Genomic DNA, 21,814 nt, shown 5'->3' on the forward strand with positions numbered 1-21,814 from the left:
ATCCCTGTATAATCATCTTTGCTTTAAACATTGTATCAAGGCCCTTGGCTCAAGGCCTTTGCTTCAGCTGTCAAGCTTTCCATCTAAAAGGCATGTATGATACAAAATTCTTTCAGATGTAAGTGCTTGTATTTTGGGTAGTATTACAGAAGTAAGATGTATTTAGAAAATCAGCTTTCACTTTTGAATTGTATGCATTTTTTTTTTTTTTTTAGTCAGGTAAGCAGTTCACAGATACAGTCGAATATAAACTGGGACTGAGTATATTTATTCTGAATCACTTAAAGTGTACAGAATTCCAGGGTTGGAGTTATAGCTCCGTGGTACAACTCTTGCCTAGCATGTGTAAAGCACTATGTTCAATCTTCCGGTACCACGTAAAAATAAATAAATAAAATAAAGGTATTGTGTTCATCTTCAATTAAAAATAATTTTTAAAACTGTACAAGATTCCATAAGTAATGAATAAATAATTTTTTTAAAGTGCCTGACTACCAACTGTCATGGTGGAGAGAGGCATTAGTAGTAAGGAGATAGGACAACCAAACCAAATGCAATGTCATTTCCCATATGGGATCCTAGCACCAAAAAAAAAAAAAAAAAAAAAAAAAAAAAAAAAAGATATTGAATGAACACTAAGGCAATGGAACAAAGCATGCACTTCAGTTAATAATAATGTGTCAATATCAGTTCATTAATTGCAACAATGATGCCATACTAATGTAAGATGTCCATAATGAAAAAAACTAGATGCTGGTTGTATGGAAATTTTATAGTATTTAGTTTTCTGTAAATCTGAACCTATTCCAAAGTAAACTCTTTATTTAAAAAAATTCTTCACAACTAATGTAACTTTGAGATGTATATCTAAATATCTAGATATAAAATACAGGTCACAAAGATGGAAAAAGTTTTCTGAGCTCCCTGCGTACATACGACAGGGAGCTAAGTGCTTTACCTGCCTTATCCTGTGTAATATGCCCCACACCATTGTGAGAGACGTATGATTAATAATCCGTTCAAAGTCAAGAAAATTATGACCGAGCAATTTTAAACAATGTGCCCAAGGACCACAGTTCATGTTTGGTAGGACTAGAATCCACATTCCACTGCCTGACCCACAGCCAAGGGCTCCCTGGCATCATGCCTCACTGAATGTATAGAGCATATAGTCTCCCATACAGGGATGCTTCTTCTTTGTAGACACCATGGTACCATAAGGCCATGGATTTGTTACTCTGCCAGAGACAGCAGAACTTTCTCCCAGTATCTACCATTAAACACACACTCATTTCACTTAGACATATCATGGTGGTCCATAAGTAGAGTGATTTTCACATATTTAATGTGTTTTATAAACAGATCAAATAAACATTTATATTACTAATGTTGTCTCTCTGATTTTTAAGCTGTTCACTGAATTCTTGCCTTGTTTTTCTGTTTTATAAGGAGCAGATTTGATTTTTCACTTTTATTTTGGCTTACTAAATTATAAAACAAAAGTCAGTGAAAGTTTCCTGAGATTATTTTAACACCCATTTTGGGGGAGGTGGGTATCAGGCACAGGATTGTTAAAATATTTTGTAGCTTTGTGTTCTCTCTTCAAAATCAGTAGTTGGAAGAACAAACAAAGGGATTTTTAAATAAAATTGCATAAAGTGTCCATGCTGTGTTTTATTATTCATAAAACAAAGTAAATCAATGTGTCTTGAACTTCCTCTTGGTTCTCCATTTTCTCCCTGAAGAAGAGAGAGAAGACCTCTTTGTACAACTCTTTGGATGTCAATGAAGATATTGAAAAGTGGTACATCTGTTTCACGCATTAGGGATCTTCTATCAGGTTTATAAATAAGAACTTCAGCAGTTCCAATAAGTCAGCAAGTATGAATGGGCCTTTTTATGTCAACCATGAATGAACTAGCATTTCCACGGGTGTGGTAGGGAATACTGATACAGTTTTGGAGCAGAAATTGCTAATAGGTTTTCCTATCTATTCATTGGTTCTGATTTTTTTATTTGGAACAAAACTTGGAAGCCCAAAGTTAAATTTTGTTTCCTTCTGGATACTCTCCTTATAATGGGGTTGAAGTGGTTATTAACAGCTTATGTGAAATATAAGTGTTTGTGTGTAAATATGTACATTTTATTAAAAATTATCTTTTGACTTAAGAAGTTTTAATGAAGTGATGAGATTGGAGATTTATACAAAGTTCTTAGGCACAAAAAGTTTAGCAGCTGTTTCATTCCTTTAGTGTTGCCAAATTATTTTTACATAAAAGACTTAGAAAGATCCCTGGAAAATAATCTATTCAATATAGAACAAAACACATGGAATTAATGCAAACATATATTTTAAAATTTTCTTCTCTCTATATGGATTTACATGGTTAAAAAGAACAGAATTCAAAATATTTTGATCTGGATTCATGTTTCACTAATTAGAAGAGTAAAATTTTCTTCATATTCCCTGAATGAATAAATAGTACCAAAGTTAAAATATAGACTTGGAGATTACTGTCAGGCTTTGGATAACATTTCCTGCATTGTTGACATAATAAGCATATTTTGGGGAGAAAGTACAGAACTAATGGGATCCACCAAAGATAAAGTCATATTTAGTTTCTCCTCATGTGTCCACAAAAAGCAAATAATACTTTTTAATGAAACTAAACTTCCAAACTACTAGTGTTTGTTATTGCTAGATTTAGGTCATAGCAATGAGCAACACTGACTCTAGCATTTCAGGTGTCCAGGAAAGCTTAGGGGAAAGCCTTTTTTAAAATTTTAGTGTTTCCTGAGGCCTGTTGGAGCTTGGTTCCTTCCCATGGGCTCTCAGAAGTGCCATAGGGGAAAACAAAATATGTAATGATCATCACTGGCCTAAAAGCTTCTTAAAGGGAAAGAAAGACTTTTTTTTAAGAATAGTATATGTTCACTTTTACGTTTACGTTTCACTATTATTCATGTGATTATCAACATAACTCTAATGTATATAATTAAAAAGAACTTGGCTTCACTGCCTGGGAGGCATTCTCCCACCCTCTGCTCTTCCCAGGATGTTGGCACACTTGTTCACGGGATCACAGAAAAGATCTTTTGATACCGGTGGTCTTTGAGAAAACATTCTATTTTCCTTTATAGTGATTCAAATCAAATAACATTCAACCCGATGTAAGTTATTTTCATTCCACAATTACACCATGTAAGGCTAGCCAAACATGGTTTCAATTGAGTATATCTGAACTTTCTTCTGTAATAATTCATGTTTTCATTGAATGTCTGCAAATGACAATACTTCTAAACACCTACTGATTAAGCAGGACTAACATTATGAAACCATTATGAATGTTTAGAAATCAATGAGGAAAAATGTGAAGCCACATTCCAAAAACAAATATATCTGTCACTGACACCATGGGTTTGTATTGAATTTGTTAGCTAAAAAAAAAAAAAAAAAAAAAGGTAAATCCCTAAATCACTTCCTGAAACTGAGTTATTATTACTAGTATATTATCAGGTCCTCCAGACACATAAAGGCATGAAAATTAAGATAAATATTAGGATTTATAGAAAGTATCAATGTTCCATGAAATGTCACTCCCTCGAACAGCTCTAGGAGGTTAGGCACGTAATTCCTTTCACATATGGTGCATTTTTTCCTGTGTTGAATTTTTAGTACAGCAGATACAAATGGAGTTAGCTTGCATTAACGTGGCTCCTTAAATATTATTACTCAACATGACTATATGATAAAAACTAATCTCCCTTTTTACTGAGCATATGGGCTTTATTCTATGGAAAGCAGCTGTTGCTAATTCAGTCACATCTAAGAGTAATTCCCACCTGTCAAATGTATTTGGATCCATTTATTCTTCCACAGTGAGAACATTCTATTGGTTGTGTTTTTTCCCCCTATTTAAAGCAAGGTATAGTTCTCCATTCTTTTATGAAGCCAGGATTATTAAAATTAAGCTTTAAAGTGTGGTACAGTTTCACATCCACCAAGTACAAGAGAAGTATTTCAATGAAAATAGTTACTATTTTATAGAGATATAGATATGTGGACATATAAATATGTGACTGTGTGTACAGGAATTTAAGTTCCTCTTTTTAGAATAAAATGCAAATGAGCTCTTTATAAATTACCAAAGTTCACCTTAGACCACTACTTAACACATTCAAATAATAATAAAACTAAAACCACATTTATTCAAATACTCATATAATGAAAAGTAGTAGAAGGAATATTCATAGCAGAGGAGAACTGCTTTCAGAGAATACTAACTGGATCCTGTACCATTTTTGAGTATCTATTAACTTCATTTCCTGGCCTCTAATCCATAGGAATGGATAAATATTCTAATTATAATGTGCAGCTTTATTTGAAGTGGCTTTCTTCTCCTACTCAAGATCTTCTTATATCTACTGCAGTATACGACATTTTCTTGTCAACTCTATTTCACTTTATTTTTTTATTTTTATTTTTATTTTTTTTAAAGAGAGAGTGAGAGAGGAGAGAGAGGGGGAGAGAGAGAGAGAGAATTTTTAATATTTATTTTTTAGTTCTCGGCGGACACAATATCTTTGTTGGTATGTGGTGCTGAGGATCGAACCCGGGCCGCACGCATGCAAGGCGAGCGCGCCACCGCTTGAGCCACATCCCCAGCCCCTCTATTTCACTTTAGTTGAGTTCATTCTCTGAAATAAAAGAGACAGCAGCTCTTGTGAGGGAGTTTGTGATCCACAATGTCACATGCACATACATCCATGTTAGATCTTTGATTCATAGTTTAATAAAGTACTGCCTCCATTGAACCAAGCAGCACAGTGTCAGATAATGATTAGGCAATTCTGAGCAAGATACATGTCTTCTTTCAGACACTTCAGGGATTTGTGAACTTCATGCAAACATACTCACTGCTTATGAGTCATTGTCTCTTTCATGCTATGTGATTACCTCCAGGGTACATGGTTGGAAAGTTTTCAATATACATACATCTAAGAACCTGGAAGAGTAGAGGATGATTGAAACGTGAATACAAGTGCACATCTAAAAATCTCCCATTGTTTTCATGCATACCCCCCTTGAAGCAGTGATCACCCTGTCACAATTTTGTATTTCTTCCTGCTCTCATGATTTTAGGTAGCAGTGAAGAAGGAATAAGAAAGTGGGAAAATGATCCTGGTTCTAGCATCATGGCTGGGTTGGGGGAAAGGATGGATGTCAAAGTGACCACAATAAATGAACAATATAGTAATATTCCATCATATATGCCACATTTTCTTGATCCATTCATCTGTTGAAGGGCACATAGTTTGGTTCCATAGTTTAGTTATTGTGAGTTGAGCTGCTTATACACATTTATGTAGCTGCAACTCTGTAATATACTGATTTTAATCATTTTGGACATAAACCAAGGAGTGGGATAGCTGGGTCAAATGGTGATTCCTTCCAAGTTTTCTGAGGAATCTCCATACCACTTTCCATATGGTTGCATCAATTTGTCTTCCCACCAGCAATGTAGGAGTGTACCTTTTCCCCCACATCCTTACCAATACTTATCATTTTTTGTATTCTTGATAATTGCCATGCTGACTATGGTGAGATGAAATCTTAGTTTTGATTTGCATTCTCTTATTGCTAAGGATGAATATTTTTTTCATGTATTTGTTGATTGATTATATTTTTTCTTCTGTGAAGGATCTTTTCAGTTCCTTAGCTCATTTATTCATTGGGTTATTTATTTATTATGATTTTTTTAAATTTTTTTTAGTTCTTTATGTATCCTGGAGATTAATACTCTATTTGAGGTACCTGTGATAAAGATTTTCTCCCATTCTGTAGATTCTCTCTTCACATTATTGATTGTTTTCTTTGCTGAGAAGGGTTTTTTAAAATGTTTTTCTAATTAGTTATCACATGACAGTAGAATGCAAGAAAGAATCAAAATCATACTATAATAATGCAGTCACATCAATGCTTATAGAAGAAGCTTTTTAGTCTAAATCCATTCCATTTATTGATTCTTGATTTTACTTCTTGTGCTTTAGGAGTCTTGTTAAGGATATCAGATCCTAAGCCAACTTGGTAAAGATTTGGGCCTACTTTTTCTTCTATCAGGCATAGGGCCTAGATTCTAGTGACTAAGTCTTTGATCTACATTGAGTTGAATTTCATGCAGAGTGAGAGATAGGGGTTCAATTTATTTTGTTACATGTGGACTTCCAATTTTTCCAGCACCATTTGTTGAATAGGCTATCTTTTCTCCAGTGAATGTTTTCGGCAATTTTGTCTAGTATGAGATAACTGTATTTATGTGGGTTTATCTCTGTGTCTTCTATCCTGTACCATTGGTTTTTGTGTCTGCTTTGGTGCCAATACTATGCTGTTTTTATTACCATGGCTCTGCAGTATAATTAAAAACTCAATGTAAATGCTGTTTCTGTGATCAGCACAGATACTCATAGATATTTAACAGACAAGTGTTATATTAACAATGCACTCACATACTAACACCTTATAACACTTTGAGAAGACCTAGAGTTTGTTGAGAATTATTACAAGGTCTGTTGAGTATGCAAATAAAATAGAACAAAACTTGACTATCCCTAGGATTCTGACTTCAAAATATTGTGGCATAATATAGTCCTCCCAGTCCTCAGTGAGGGTGATAGAGAGCAATTCTATCTTCATTTTCTCTTGAGAAAAAAGGATAAATAGTAAATAGGGGGAAGCAATTTAAGAAGAGTAATAGCAATCCATTTCCTAGTATGATGTATGCATAATATAATTTCTTCAGAAGAAAGGATAAAGTAGTTGAATTTAATCTTAAAACAATGCCTTATAATTTTTAAAGCAACTTAAAGAATAAAATAAAATTTTGTAGATTTTCTTTATAAAATACTGCAAGTTGTCTAAATAATACCTATCCATAGATAACTCATCACAGTCCAATTCTCTTATAGCATCACATAAGAATTTAGGAACATTAGCAATAGATCACCTTTAAAACTATTGGCAAAGCTGATTCATTTTTAATGTACAACACCAACAAATTTGAAGTGTACATATTCAAAATTCACAGGTAAAAGAAAATATACAGAAGTAAATGTATAATATTATACACTTTAGTCTATAGCATTGACCAAACAACCCACAAGCAAAATTGCTACTATTGCAAATAAAATCAGCATGATTTTTAATATAAAAACTGTTGAAAGTGATAATCACAATCAACCTAAAACAAGACTGAGGTTGTACTGATAGCATATGGTTTTTCTAAAATAGAATGATTTCAACTATTTTTTTTCCTACATTCCAAATGCGTGACATTCAGAAATTTTAGTAAACACAAATAAATATTTAGCAACTTTTGGTCATGTTTTAAATTTAAGTATGACCATTGAAATTTTTAGTCATATATTACAACCCAAAGCCTATTGAACTGTGAATACTTTAACTATAAGAATTTAAAAAAGAGTTCTCATTCGTTGAGATGGCTTTTTGTTCTCATTGCTATTCCTACTCTGAAAATAGCCTAATAATTCATGATTCAATGGATATGGTTTATATGTGGATATATGTAAATAACAATATATGGGATTATTTTGCAAAAGCTTCAGAGCAGTAGCTATTAAAAGTTTTTTTAAGATGTCTAAAAGGAAGACATACACATAGTTGAATAAAATTCACAAGATGGTATTTTATTGCTTGGACATTTGCAGAGCCAAACCATCTTTCCTTCATGGTGAACAGTCAGAACATGGCCTATTGCTTCTAGTCAACTCTGTAGAAATGATAATGATAAATCCCAAAGAAACTGAGAAAAGGAAAGAGAGGAAAGGACAGATAGGCTTTCTTTCAGCTGTCAGTTATGGTGAAGCCAAGGCAGGGTGCCTCCCTGGGTGAAGGAAAGCACCACGGTCAATTATCAGATTCTTTTTGGACATGCCGCCCTCAGGGACAGCTGAGGAATAAGTGAGGATTTACCACTTTTGTCACGACCTGGAAAGGGCACAAAGAGGGATGCATGACGTAAGGCCTCAAGTTCAAAGCAATATCTTTGGAGCGTTTTCTAAGGAAAATTAAGCAAGCTCTGAATAAAATGGCTCATTTATTTCATTCCTTTGTCTCTGTGTGTTTAAACCTCAATGTGTTTAAACATCATTTAGGGTAGCTTATTAAAATACAGATGCTGATATTTCATTAAGTGAGGCAGCTGCTTCCCAACTGATTCTGTTATAAGAATTGATGAGAAACCTTGCTGCCTCTTGCTAACCTTCCTTCTTCTTGGGAGGTCACCTCCCCCCTACTTTGCAGGGAAAACTGGAGACATCAGAGGAAAGTAGTCTGAACTTGCTCTTTAAATACACTTGCATCTGCAGCCTCTCCTTGAAATACTGTCTCCTCTTGGCTTCTTTGGCATTTAAACAAAATTTGACTTTGTACTCTCTGTTTTAGGAGAAGAGTTTCCCATTCTTCCTGGATCTTTTAGACCAACTTGCCTGTCTGTTACATAATTATTCAATGCTGCTCATCCTCTTTAGCTTTCCTCATTTTTGTTCCTTTAATTCCTATTTTTATGTGGTTTTATGCTTTTGCATAAATATGGCTATGGTGTTTTTGCCAATGAGTTTCAAAGGTACATCCATCAGTTTGACTTCTTTTCTTAGATCTGGGCCTAAATATATGTCTAAATGCCTACCTGCCACTCCTAAAAATGATCTTATAGATATTCCGAACTTGATATGTACAAAACTAGACTCAGTATCACTCCCTTCCTTCTTGTTAATTTTTAATATTTTATTTCTCAAAAAATGATCATAAGATACTAGATTTTAAGACCATAATTCTTGAGAGCATCCTTTACTTCTCTATTCTTACATTGCCTGGCATGCAAGTGATAAATACTGTTAACCTACAGAATAAATACCTCTGTCTCAATCTCTACTCCTACCACCCCCATCTAGTCCAACTTCCTCTGTTGCCAAGACCATTATAGTAATGTTTATATAACTATCTATCAATGAACTTTATATCAATTCTTGTCACCTTTCAAATTATTCTTTCTTCTTTTGGCCCACAATCTTAAAAAAAATTACTTGTGTCACTTTCTTGCTTTGAAGAGAATTTCTGAGCCCAAATGCACTAAAACCCATCATGAAGACTGCTGAACTGGAGATAAAAATACTCCCTTCTTAAAGGGGTGGTCATCATTCAGCTTGGGCTGTGAGTTCCACATGAGAATATAGGCCATATCCTGGCCACCCAGTTTTTTTTTTTCCCAAAAGAATATGTATTTCTTCCCCTCTTTTCTAAGAATAAAAAAGATGTAATCATTTAAAACCTGAATTTCCCATTGGACTCACAGCACCAGGAAATCTGGGACCCAACTTTTTCACCACCTGGCACCTACTAGGTTTGGATAAATGAATGTGTTGCTCAAAACAAGAGAACAGAGGAGAAAGTGAGCCATGCTGCCTAAGGACAAAGGGGAAGAAAAGAGAAGCCAAAACATTGAGTAACAGCTGAATTTTGAAGAAATTAGTAGGGTTACCCCATTTTCACACTGACAGGAAGTTTAGGGGAAAACTATGTACAAACACACAGTTGTGTGAAGCCATGTGACCCATGAAGAGAATTATTGGTCTTATTATGGTATGGCTCAGAGAGGTAGTTACAGATAGACACAGGGACACTCCAGAGAGCTCTAGGGAAGAAAAGACCTTGGAGTGCATCACAGCCTGCATGTGAATTTTACCTGATGACTTAGCCAGCCAAGGATATGTGTTTTAGAAAAATAATCTAGCAACACTCTGAACAATGTGTTCTAGGGGGAAGGAGCTGGGAGAAGGACATCCAGTTAAGGAACACTTGCAATAACTCAGATGGATAAAAAAGGCATAATTTGTGAAATAACATGGGGTAGGCATAGGTGTATTTGAGATTAATTAGGACAATTCTACATGATACCCTCTTGGTCCAACAGCCCACTTGTTATTTGGTATTCCTAAATAAATATTGCAACTTCTTACCTCTGTGGAGTTTCTCAAGTTATTTTGTACCCTGGACCACATTTATCCAATCCAAGAAAAGTGACAAACAGAACTTTATTTGTGTGGTTTCTGAGCCAGAGCAAAGGAACCTAGGAACTGGAACATTTCAGACCTAACAAATCAGACTTACTCAATCAGAATCTGAATGTTAACCTGATCCTCAGAGGATTTCTAAGCACACTAGAGTTTAAAATCCCAGCTTAAACTTTACCTTGTCCAATAAATCTTTCTGAATTTCATCAGTCTTTCCACTCCATTGAAATAAAGCTAAGTTGTGTGATGTTTACAAATTTGCATGTATCAGTTCACTTGAATCATGATTATTCAAACAGGTGCCTTGTACACCTCCCTGAACATCAGCTCCAGGAGGCAAAGACAGATTCCAATTAACTTGACATTGTCTCTACTTCCAATACAGGACTTGACTCAACCCAGTTTTTTCCCAAGAGACAGAGAAGGAGACTTCTGTTGCTCTCTTTGGAGGCATCTGCATATCTTATGATAATGCTTCCTGTTGATTTTAGATCTCTCTTTGTCCATCTCTTAAAAATGAGCACTTGGCTCCAGTAAAGCATGATCCATATTCAATTAAGTTCCTATATCTAAATCTAGTAGTTTTAAAGATGCAATATCTACTCATTTATAAACTGACTTAAATGACTTGATGGTGGACTTCTTAGCAGTAACATTCACAATAAAATATTTTGCTGAAATCTGTTATAAACAACTTGAATAGATTATTCAGAGTTCATAATATGGATGGTATGACTGAAAACAAAAATATTTTTTTCTATTAAAGAAACACTGGATTTCCAAGGGTTGGTTTTATGAAAATGTAAAACAATACCCATCTTATTTTTGTCTATTTTTTATGTTTATGATTTTAGGGAAAAAGATAGCAATCTAGACTGGACTGTTTGTGTTTAATCCCACAAAAGTTTTCCTTTTTAGGATGGCAAACTGAAATGTTTAAAAAGTGGGTCATTCTGAGCATCCTTCTCTCTTAAGCAGCAGAGTGTACTTGAATGGTTTGGACTAAGTGTTTTAGATAAAGGAAATGGTCTTTTTAAAATAACATGCAGTTAACAGCTGGAAAGAAGTAGTGAAGCATTTAACTATCCATTATGCTTAAAGAAAAACTTGGCTAAAATTCTTCCTTCCCATTAAAAGCACTGAGTGCACCTTCAGAATTTATGTAACTGTGCTGTTAAACCCATTTATCATTTTTCCTTTATAATCCAGACTAAATAATTAATGTATTTAGGAACCTCCTCTATGTTTTTTAATGAGGTAGGCTATTTTTAGTTTTCATGGAAAGTTATAGTCATGGTATTTTGGAAAGCAAAAGTAATTTTCAGTTTAAAATTATTCTACTTTTTTTAAAAAAAAATGTCTTCTAAATTAAAAATTAAATCAGATAGGAATTTCAGGTCACATTTAAAGTTCAAGAAAGAGATGAGGGTGGGAAATGAGACAATATCCATTTGTACACGTTTGGGTAATCCTGTAAGGTAACCATCTTCTCTACTTGATGACCCGTAAGTAACAATAAAGGACCTTACACTTACCTATTTGAGCGTCACAATTAGTTTATAAAACTTTTCTATGAATACAATAATTTACTGAAACTTAAACTCAGGTCTACCAATAGATTTAAAACTCATCATGAGATTCAAACTTGTTCGAAGTATCCATTTCTCTTGTACTTTCAATTCTCTGCCATTGTTGCTCTTTGCAGATAACATGCATTTTTTTTTTTCTATTTTCTCCACCACTGTCCATCCCCATTTACCTTGCTTCAAGTTCTCCAGATTTCTGGCATCTGGAATTCAGAAAACATCTATTATTTATTCAAATTTTCCATCTGCCACTTCTAATTCGGACACTGCAGTCATATGTATGTTGAACACTTCCAGCACATTACCACATATTGTTTATGCTCTGATTTGTTTCATTTCTTCCCAGTCTTTTCCTGCCTGCATATGCTTCTATTTAGCTATTTTTATACTGAGATGACTTTTAGTACCAAAGTAATGTATCCTGCCTTCTATTAAAGACATCCATTGCATTATTGCATTTTTAATTTTAGATATTCTATTTCTGGTTCTTGTATGCCCATAGGAAATTTTTTTTTATTGATTCCAAGTTCTGGTCAAAATAATCCATCCTTTTATCTATTCTTTCTTCTTCTTTACTAATTTTTCTTGTCCATATTATTTTCACAGTTATTGCCTCCATGTTTTCATGGTCATTAAGTAAAATCTGTTTCATTATTCCAATAACTGTCTTCTATTTCTCTAGTCTATGAAATTTTTAGTCATGTTTATGTATCTTACTTTACTTAGTGATACTAATATCATGCAAGATAATTGTGGAATCTGGATACTTTTATCTTCTTTCACAAAAGGTTTACCTTAAATTCTGGCAGGCAATTTAACTGGGAACAGGTCTCCTTAATCTAATAAGGGAGAGAGCTGTTTGCAGTCTGGTAAACCTAATTCCAATTTTTTCAACCCTGCTCTAAAAGCTGAGATCCCCAGGGTCCCAACTGAGTTTTGACAGTGTTCATTGACCTTTTCCATGGTCAGAACTGAACACGAATTTTGGCTTTTTAGTACATTAAGATTAACAAATATTCATTTGCATTCCAGTGGCTTTGGTTTAGCTGTTTAATTTCTTATTCTATGAAACCTAACATATTGACAAATATCTTAAAACGATGGACCTCCAAAAATGATGGACTGTTATATCTTTTTCTCTATGTCATTTTGTTTTCGATGTAGAGCCTGCTCCATCAATAGATGAAATCCCTGTATACTACATCTCTACAAACATCAATCAAAATAGCCCTTTTTAAAATAAGGTAGTCTACTACTCATTGGTATGCTGTTATGAGGTAATAACAAAAATTTCATTTGACTTCTCTTGGTAAGCATGATTACTTTGTAAGACTTAAAAACAAATTTTAAACTTTAATGTATTTCTATGTATAATACTATTAGAAGATTCATGATATAATGCCTTGCCATTCTACAGTCTTCATAGACATTATTGTTGATAAACTATTTATAGCTTGGAACAATTAATGCTTAGGTCCAAAAATTCAATGACACATAATTTAATACTCAGAGTTTGAAGTAATATGTGCTTAAACCAAAGTATCATTCTTGATGAACGATTTTATATTTGTCAATTCAGATGTTATTTCAAATAATGAAAAAGAGTATAGCATAAAAGGAACTAAAACAACATAAATGAAACACTCACAATTTTAAGTAATTAAAACCTTTTAAGTGGATGAAGTGCTTAGTGTTTCATTTGGAAATTTTGGATAAGGTTTTATAGCAACACATACTGAGTAAACTGTTCAGGCCTTGTTTATTTTAATGGCTTCTAAAACAGACTTTGAAAAACTCTTGTGTTGAAAATAGGTGGAAAGGAGCATGTAGTGGTTTTATTATACAGTAGCATAGCTCTTGAAATTATATCACCATTTTCCATTTTGAACAGCTTTAAAGAACAAATTTACCAAGCTACGTACATAATGGTAGAAACACATTTAGTCAAGGAAAATGCATGTTTATGGATAACTAAATTGATATAAAAATAATAGAATTGGCCTTGCATTTATAAATTAAATGAGGTAAATTTAAAGTTTATAATATAATTCACTCTGATATACTGCAACTATTTTAATTGTCATAAATTATCAGATGTTATTTTTTTTCATTTCTTATTTTCTCTTATGCAAAATACATGCAATAAAACATCAAAATTAATTTCTTAAACATTTCACATTCTTAAGTCACCAGAGTTTTGAAATACCTTGTTAGGTTTTGATGTATTTATAGGTATTTGCTTTAACTTTAGTTGTTGTTTTGATTTTAAAATACTAAATGAAGCAACTTGCTTTTCCAAGTTCAGCTTTGAGTTTATAGGGCTCATACCTATGACATGAGTAATTCGACAATTTTTCCCCTTATATGTTCTTTTCACTGAAATATCTTTCTTTGAAAGCCATTTAAATCTTCAATCAAAGGGAAGATTGGGTAATTGCAGGAGTTTTTCTTTTGTTTATATTAGAGGAACGTGTGAACTAAATGACTACTACTTTTTTGATTGTGTGTCTCTTTTTGTGTCTCTAAATCCAAACTTTGCATGTATTTTTTTATTTTAAAGCTAGATTTAGTAAAATTCATTAAACTTCACATTGTATTCATTGTGTGTGTGTGTGAAAGAGAAGGAGGGGAGGAGGGAGAGAGATGACTCCCTAGATCAGAGAAAATTCTGATTTCTGATGGAATGTTACACTGGTATTGATTTTACAGTGAAAAATGGACTTTCTAAAGGTTTCCTATGCCTTATTCACAAAGACAATGTTGTGAGGGATCATTTACTTCCAGTACTTATGCTAACACTAAGAGCTATAAAGCTAAAGTGACTTGATTGCATTTATGGAGCAAATGATTGATAGAAATAGAAGGGATAACAGAATTCAAAGTGGAATGCCCTCCATGTGTTGGGTCCCATCTTAGTGCTTTCAAAATATTACCTATTTAATCTCCTAATATTCCTTGAAGACACAGTCTTCCCATTTTACAAGTAAGGAAATTTGATCTTAGAGATAATTAAAATAACTATGAGAAATGTATATCATTCCACAGATCTAAAATGTATTATGTATAAAGAAGCTTAAGAATCTGTAGGAATACAGACAATAAACATTAGCACAAATAAATAATTATCTGCTTCGGATCCACCCACCTTGAAATTACTGTAATTATAGTGACCAAATGCTGTTACTATGGTATCTTATTCAAAGAGGACTTTCTAAATTAATACTCAAGGGGAGTTTCATTCATTCCTAAATTCTATATTCCTTTGTTCCTCAAAGATGAGCAATTCAGAATTGTTTAATGCTTTGCTTTGGAGAGTTCCGTCTTTTGATAGATCCTTCTCTCCCTACTGTGACTGTGGAAATCCCAAAGAAGGCTTCTACATGCTTCATGTCTCTCTGCCCTCTTGGCTGGCTTTCTGGTTCTAAATGATCCTTTCTCTTTTCTCTAAATCACTATTTTTGTTAAGAGACAAGTGTTCTTGGCTCGATTTGTTTCTTCTACCTGCATTCCTTCCTTCCTGTATTACCATTTTGTCCAAACTGTGGATAATTACCTTTTGATCTCTCGAAATTAAAGCAGAGATGAGGCTGGAGAATTCAACAAGACTGATACAACAGAGAGCAATTGAAATTATTTGCTGAACATGCTGCTGAGTCCATGATCCCAGGTAAGGATACTTTCCCACTGCAATTGGGGCCCCTCTTTATTTCCAGTTGGATTTTCATATAACAAACAGGATGTCAGTTTCCATATGAAATTCAGAAAAACAAAATACTGAGGGTTATTTTTATTATTATTATTATTTGTATAAAAATAGTGAAAATATTGGGACCCATCTATACTCAAACTTGGATGTACTTATACTAAAACACTGGGATAATATATCAAAAAATTAACATAAATGAAGTTTTTCTGAAAGTAAAATTGCATTGAGCATCCTGTATTTTTATTTGCTAAATATGGCAAGTCTGTTTTCACCCCTAGGTTTTCTTAACTCTAGAAGAGCTCTGCAGTCCTGAATGGAATTTGAAGTCCTTTCTTCCCCAAACTTCTAATTGCTCTAGTCTCTTCCATTCAACATTAGGTCTATCAGTTAACAGCATCAAGTGTTTTTTGTTTAGTTGTTTTGTTTTATTTTTAAAATATGTAACTTGTGCTGGGCATGGTGGTGCACACCTGTTATCCCAGAAATTCTGGAGGCTGAGGCAGGTAGATGGTAAGTTCAAGGCCAGTCTCAGCAACTTAGCAGGACTCTATCTTAAAATAAAAAGAGCTGGAAAGAGCTGAAACTGTATTTCAGTGGTAGAGTACCCATGGGTTCAATCCCCAGTGCCCTCCTTCCAAAAAAAAAAAAAGAAAAGAAAGAAAGAAAGATAAAAATAATAATAATTTAAAAAAATGTAACTTGTGTTGTTCTTGAGTAAGCATCATCAACACATCTAGGTTGTGGCTCTGGATTCATTTACAGGCCTTTGGGTAAGAGGATAATCACTGAATTATTTTTCAACCTTTTATTCCATATGAGAATTTAATTTAGGCTGTAAGCCTTGCCTTGTGTGGTGTCTGCAACCATTAGGTAAGAGAGAAAAGGGGAGCACATTTATAATATTCCTTGTTGGGATTCTCCAACTCATCCCTGCTCTACTGTGTTTCTATACTGAACTGTTGACCTAATATTCAATAAAGTCTTCAGCTTCCTACTTCATAATCTTAGTTCCTGATCATTTAGATGGTGATTATGTTGGAGTCTATTTCCAGGTATACACCTATGAGCTTGTTTTTAAGTCTATACTGTTTTCACTTCAGGTAGAATTCAATGGCCTCATTCTCAATGGTATTAAAAGAAGGACACTATTCCCTCTCTTACGTTCAAAAACAAATCTTTCCAAATAATTTCTCCAGCTTTTGCTTACTCCAAATATTTTGAGATTTATCTGTCTGACATATTGGTATCTGGACCTGGTATCAAATGCCATGTGAAACTCATGAAGATTGCTCATGGAAAAAAAAAAAAAAAGTCCAAGCTTACAGAGAGTGCTTCATGCCTCTTCTGTGTTCTTTCCATTTCCCTGGTTCCCACGTGGTATGCCTTTGGATTCCAAGACAGTATTCCAAACCTGTCTATTTACTGGGCCTAGAAATGTGTTTTCTTACAGTGCAGATGTTGCCAAAATAACTTGAGTAAAATATTTGATTCAGTGCTGTTGTGGGAACACACCTCAGAAATATAGCATTTATGTGATTTCCTCCTTGTCTTAGGAAGGCAATGCCTTCCAAGATTTTTTAACTCCCACCTTTCTGTTCCAAGGTAGTTGTCAGGAGGAAAAAAACAAACAAACACATTTTCTGTTTCTAACATGGAATGCTAACAGGGCTCTTCAAATAATTTCACTGTATACCTTCAAATGTATGAAGATAATTCCTGTTGTTGCTAAAAATACATAAATTTTCAAAATGGATGTGTTCCAGCTTTGGCAGAATTGCCTCCCTGTTGTTGAATGCTTGGCACATGCATTGAGCTATCAAACCCCATCATTCTCCCTTGCTGGAAGAATCAGGCAGACATCAAATAAGATGATTTGGCAGAGTCAGCTGATGTATTCTCTGAAAATAAAATCAGTTTCCACAACCAATTATTTGAAAGGTCACTTTAAAAACTATTCGTTCTGTTTTTTTTTATTTTTTAAATATAGTTTTTAGTTGTTGATGGACCTTTATTTTATTTATTTGTATGTGGTGCCGAGAATGTTATGTTTTGATTAGCATTTGGAATAATTTCCTTTTTGTTGGGGGAAAGGAAGAAGGACTGCCATACTTAGTAGACTTAAGCAAATAAATAGAGTTTCAATGCCTATGATTTAGAATCTTTTCTGCCCAATTTAGTCTTCCTAATGTAAAATTTGGCTTTAAGGTAATAGAATTTTCACTCTATATATTTTCAATTCCAATTTTAAAAAATAATATAACAAATTGTAAATAAATCTTCATGTCGTCATTAGAAAAAGGAGGGAAGAATTTTGCTAAATTAAATAGGGGGTGTCCAGTTAAATTTGAACTTCAAGTAAACAAATAACAATTTATTTATCTTTTATAAGTATGTCCAATGTAGCATTTAGGCCACACTTAAAAGAGTCATTGTTAATTTGAAGTTCAAATTTCACTAGGTAGTCTTTATTTATAATATGTGCTAAATCTGGTAACATTAGAAAGGCAATAAAGAAGATTGCATAGAGAAAAAAATCAAGGTATTATCAGTGAAGTTTTGGGGAATGTACTCATAACTTTGAACTCTAATTGTAGCAACTGCAAAGTGAAGAAGAGATTCATTTCCTGTGTCTTAGAGAAAACCACTGCATTCCATGGACAGGGCCAAGATTCTGCTTGGATTTTACAGATAAAAAGAGACAGGCAGAGATTAAGAAACTTGCCTAAACTAGTAAGTAGTGCGGTTAAGACTGTTCTTTCCAATGATATTTGCTATGTTTCAAAGTCCACCCCCATGCACAGGTCAACATGTTTCACGGTTCAGGAAAGCGTGGACAGATACCAGACTGTTGTTCATCTACAAAGTTCTTCATCCATCAAGTAAGCAAGATAAGGTCAACCTTGAAATTTATTGCAAAGGCTTTCTAAAACATATTAATATAAAAATGTAAATGATAGACTCTGGACAAAATTTTTATTTTCCCTGTTAAGCTTCTAAGTTTCTCTTAGTCGCAGAATCATACCAGGATTTTGAAAAAAAAAAAAAAAAAGGATGTAGGATTAAGAAATGGAAGGACCAGGGAGATACTTTTGAATCATTTATAAAGCAATACATTGAATAATCAGTCAAAAGGAAAGAAATGGGAGAAATTCCTCCTCCTATCAGTCTATTATCCACAGTCAAGGAAAACAATTTTTTAAGTGTTATATGGAAGTTTGTAGACACAGAGATCTTGAAATATTATAGTTAAAAATAGAGATATATAATTTATGTTAACAAATCTAAAGTTACTAATTTTAAGTGTGTATATTAATGCCAATAATGATGTGAGTTATATTTACTGTGCTTGCTGTCAATATTCCATTTTATTGGCTCTAAAATTAGGTACAGCACTAATTTTATAATACTTTGTACTAATTATTATAGCTCATTATGTCAGGAAAATGAAAAGATCTTGTCCTGCTTTAGTTCATGGAACCTTTCAGTTATCTCTACTGAGGGGTATATTTGTGCATATTTTTTCTGTCTTATTGAGCTATTATACCTCTAGTCATGTCTTTTTGGGAGGTAGGGGTGGGTGCTGAGATTGAACCTAGGGCTTTGTGGATATTAGGCAATTGCTCTACTGACATGATCCATGATAGAAACATGAGGTTAAGGGCACAATTTTATAAACTGGGCCCACTGAACTGATCTCCACATGCTTTCTTTTTTCTTAAAGCAATTTACCTGCAGCCTGTCTGGCTTCCTTCAACAGGATATGTTACATTCCTCAGCAAACAACCTGTAATCTGCAAGAGAAAAGCAGGCCTGATATGCCAATAAAAAGAATACAAGTTACCCTGAAGGGGGGACTTTTGTGACCCTTACATAAACCAGACACCAGAACTTGGAGCGATAAGGCTAATTCCCTCCAACCATAAAATCTGTATGAACGGGTTTCAAACAGAACTGGTCAGTATAGGCCAAAATGATCTAGAGTTACTATGTTCCGTAGAGATTTGAAAGTCTATTGTCATCCTGCTGTCAGTCAAAAGTCAAGAGGTGGACCAGCATGGGACTCTCTAAAAGTTTTTCCCTGGACCCTCCATAAAATTGGAGGGCAGGAGAGCCACGTCATCCCTCTCCTCTCTGAGAGGACCCACTCTTTCCATTCAGAGTGTCTAATTTTCCCTTTTCTTATCTCTTTTAATGAACTTATGTCTGATACTCTGAGCAACATGTTAAAAAAAATTGTGACCTAATAGCAAGAAATGGAGTGAAGAAAGGACCTCTGCAGCTGCCTCAGCTTCATGGCAGACCAGGGCCCAGTAACACTATCACTGAACTACATCCCCAGGCTCTTTATTCATACCTTAGATCATTGAATCAGTCAGTTCCTGTATCAAATTGTCAAATCAATTTTGAAAACATTTTACTCTCACCTATACACTCAGGAGAAAGTCTTTTTTTTTCTATGTAATTTCAAAACCTTTGACTTTTCAATTTTAGAATTTATAGGTTTTCCACTTTATTTTTCTGAATAATTACTTTAATGGCTTTTTAAATTTAAATTTTAATTTAATTTTACTTTGGTGCCTGAGGGTACAGTATTTCTGACTTGCAGTTTCCTGGATGTTCAAACACAACTTTTATTTGTGTTATTTTTGATGACCAGTTAGCAATGTCCTAAATAGATAAATGGAAAGACCAGCATTTTTGAGTGACATCATGAAAATACAAATTAGCAAGAGGCTTTTAAACCACATAGGAGCCAGTTAAGTCTTGGCCATGAGATGCATTAGAGTATCTCTCTTTGGCTGCATAGATTGGATCTAGTGTGGGTGCTTCATAAGGCTAGTCTTCCAAGGTGGTTGTAAAGGCTTTCTAAAACATATTTATAGCACAGTATTAATAGTAGGAACTAGATAAATTGAAGTTATTTTTATTAGCATGTTTAGAGCCAAATCCATTGAATCCATTTTTCTATTTTCCACAGAGATAAGGAAATGTTTTTTTTTTTTTTTCTACCTGCTATTGGATTACTTGACAAGATGATGTAAATACACCCACTTAGCCATAGTGGCAGACACTCTGTAGTTTCTAGACAGTAAAGATCTTAGATTCACCAAGTACTGTTATAGTAGATTTTTCTTTTAAATACTATATATATTTTTTGTTCATTTTCTTTCACTTTTAAATTTAGAGGCAAGTAGTTTAATAATAATATTTAATTTTTAGCTCCTAATTTGGTCAAAATATCTAACCAAGCTCCAGCATTCAACCCATATCAGAGAAGTAATCTTCTGATCAGGTCACATCTATCATAATCTGGTCATTTCACATCTGAAAATTCTTGTATTATGTCACCCAAGAGTTTCTTGGGGGATACCTCATATCTAAGCACTGATACACTGGTACAATTGTATCAAATATTCCTGGAAATAATCTATTTTAAAGTATCATGCTTAACATTCTAACAGAAAAATATTGTTAGATTGTTGCAGAGTGAGACCCACTTGCTGAACCCAGGCAGAGTCAGAATTCTCATCTGGTGGTTCTTGCAAACTTTTTTGCAGGGAGAATTTCAGATGGGTCATGCAGAGTAACAGGCCGGAGTTTATTGGACAGATGTGCAATATAGATGACCAAGAATCTGGACGGACTGAATGGGTAATCCCAGGGAGGTCAACATGTGCCTTACAGATTCAAGGTTTTTTAAAATTCTGAACTTGGAAGTCTCCCCTACCCATGAAGTTCGAACAAATAGGTTCTGGCCCCAGAAAGTCCTTCTCCCGTTCTTTAACTTGGCAAAGAAAATCCCAGGAGTTGGAAGGAGTTAAAACCTGTGAAATTCCTGGAAGTGGAAACCTGTTCAAAATCAGGGAAATTTATCTTTTGTCTCTCTTCCTCCCACAGCTTCTGGAGATAGAACTTTTGAAACAATGAAGGTCCCCCCACCACCTTCCCCTAAAGTTGGTTTTCAACAAAACCCACTTTTCTATCAATTTGACTTTGAATATCTCTGGAGCAGAGAATGCTAAGGCTTAGTAAGGCTTAGCTTCTTTCCTCCCTGGGTGGGTATTACAGTTAGCAGCTAACAATTACTTTGGTTATTCTCTGCTTTGACAAAGTTCTGTTATCCCCAGTCCTGTGACCTATGGAGTCTTTTCGAAGCATATATCTGATTTTGTCCCTGTAAGTTAGACTTGTTACTATCTTGCCCCATACCCACCTGTTTATGGCTCGCTAACCTACCTAATAAGAGTATTACCACAGTGAAACATGATTATTAATTCGTTTTTTTTTTTTTTCAGAATTTCACTCCTTTCCAAATGCCATTAGACCTTAAACCTTTTTATCACATGGGCTGCTGTTTTGCAATTTGTTTTTGGTTTTCCAATGAGACATCCAGAATGTTCTGTTTTCTATCTGAATGCAATTTCAGTCATTA

The sequence above is a fragment of the Spermophilus citellus genome (assembly GCF_964194105.1).
Source record: "Spermophilus citellus genome assembly, chromosome: 7".
In the NCBI taxonomy this organism is placed as follows: domain Eukaryota; kingdom Metazoa; phylum Chordata; class Mammalia; order Rodentia; family Sciuridae; genus Spermophilus; species Spermophilus citellus.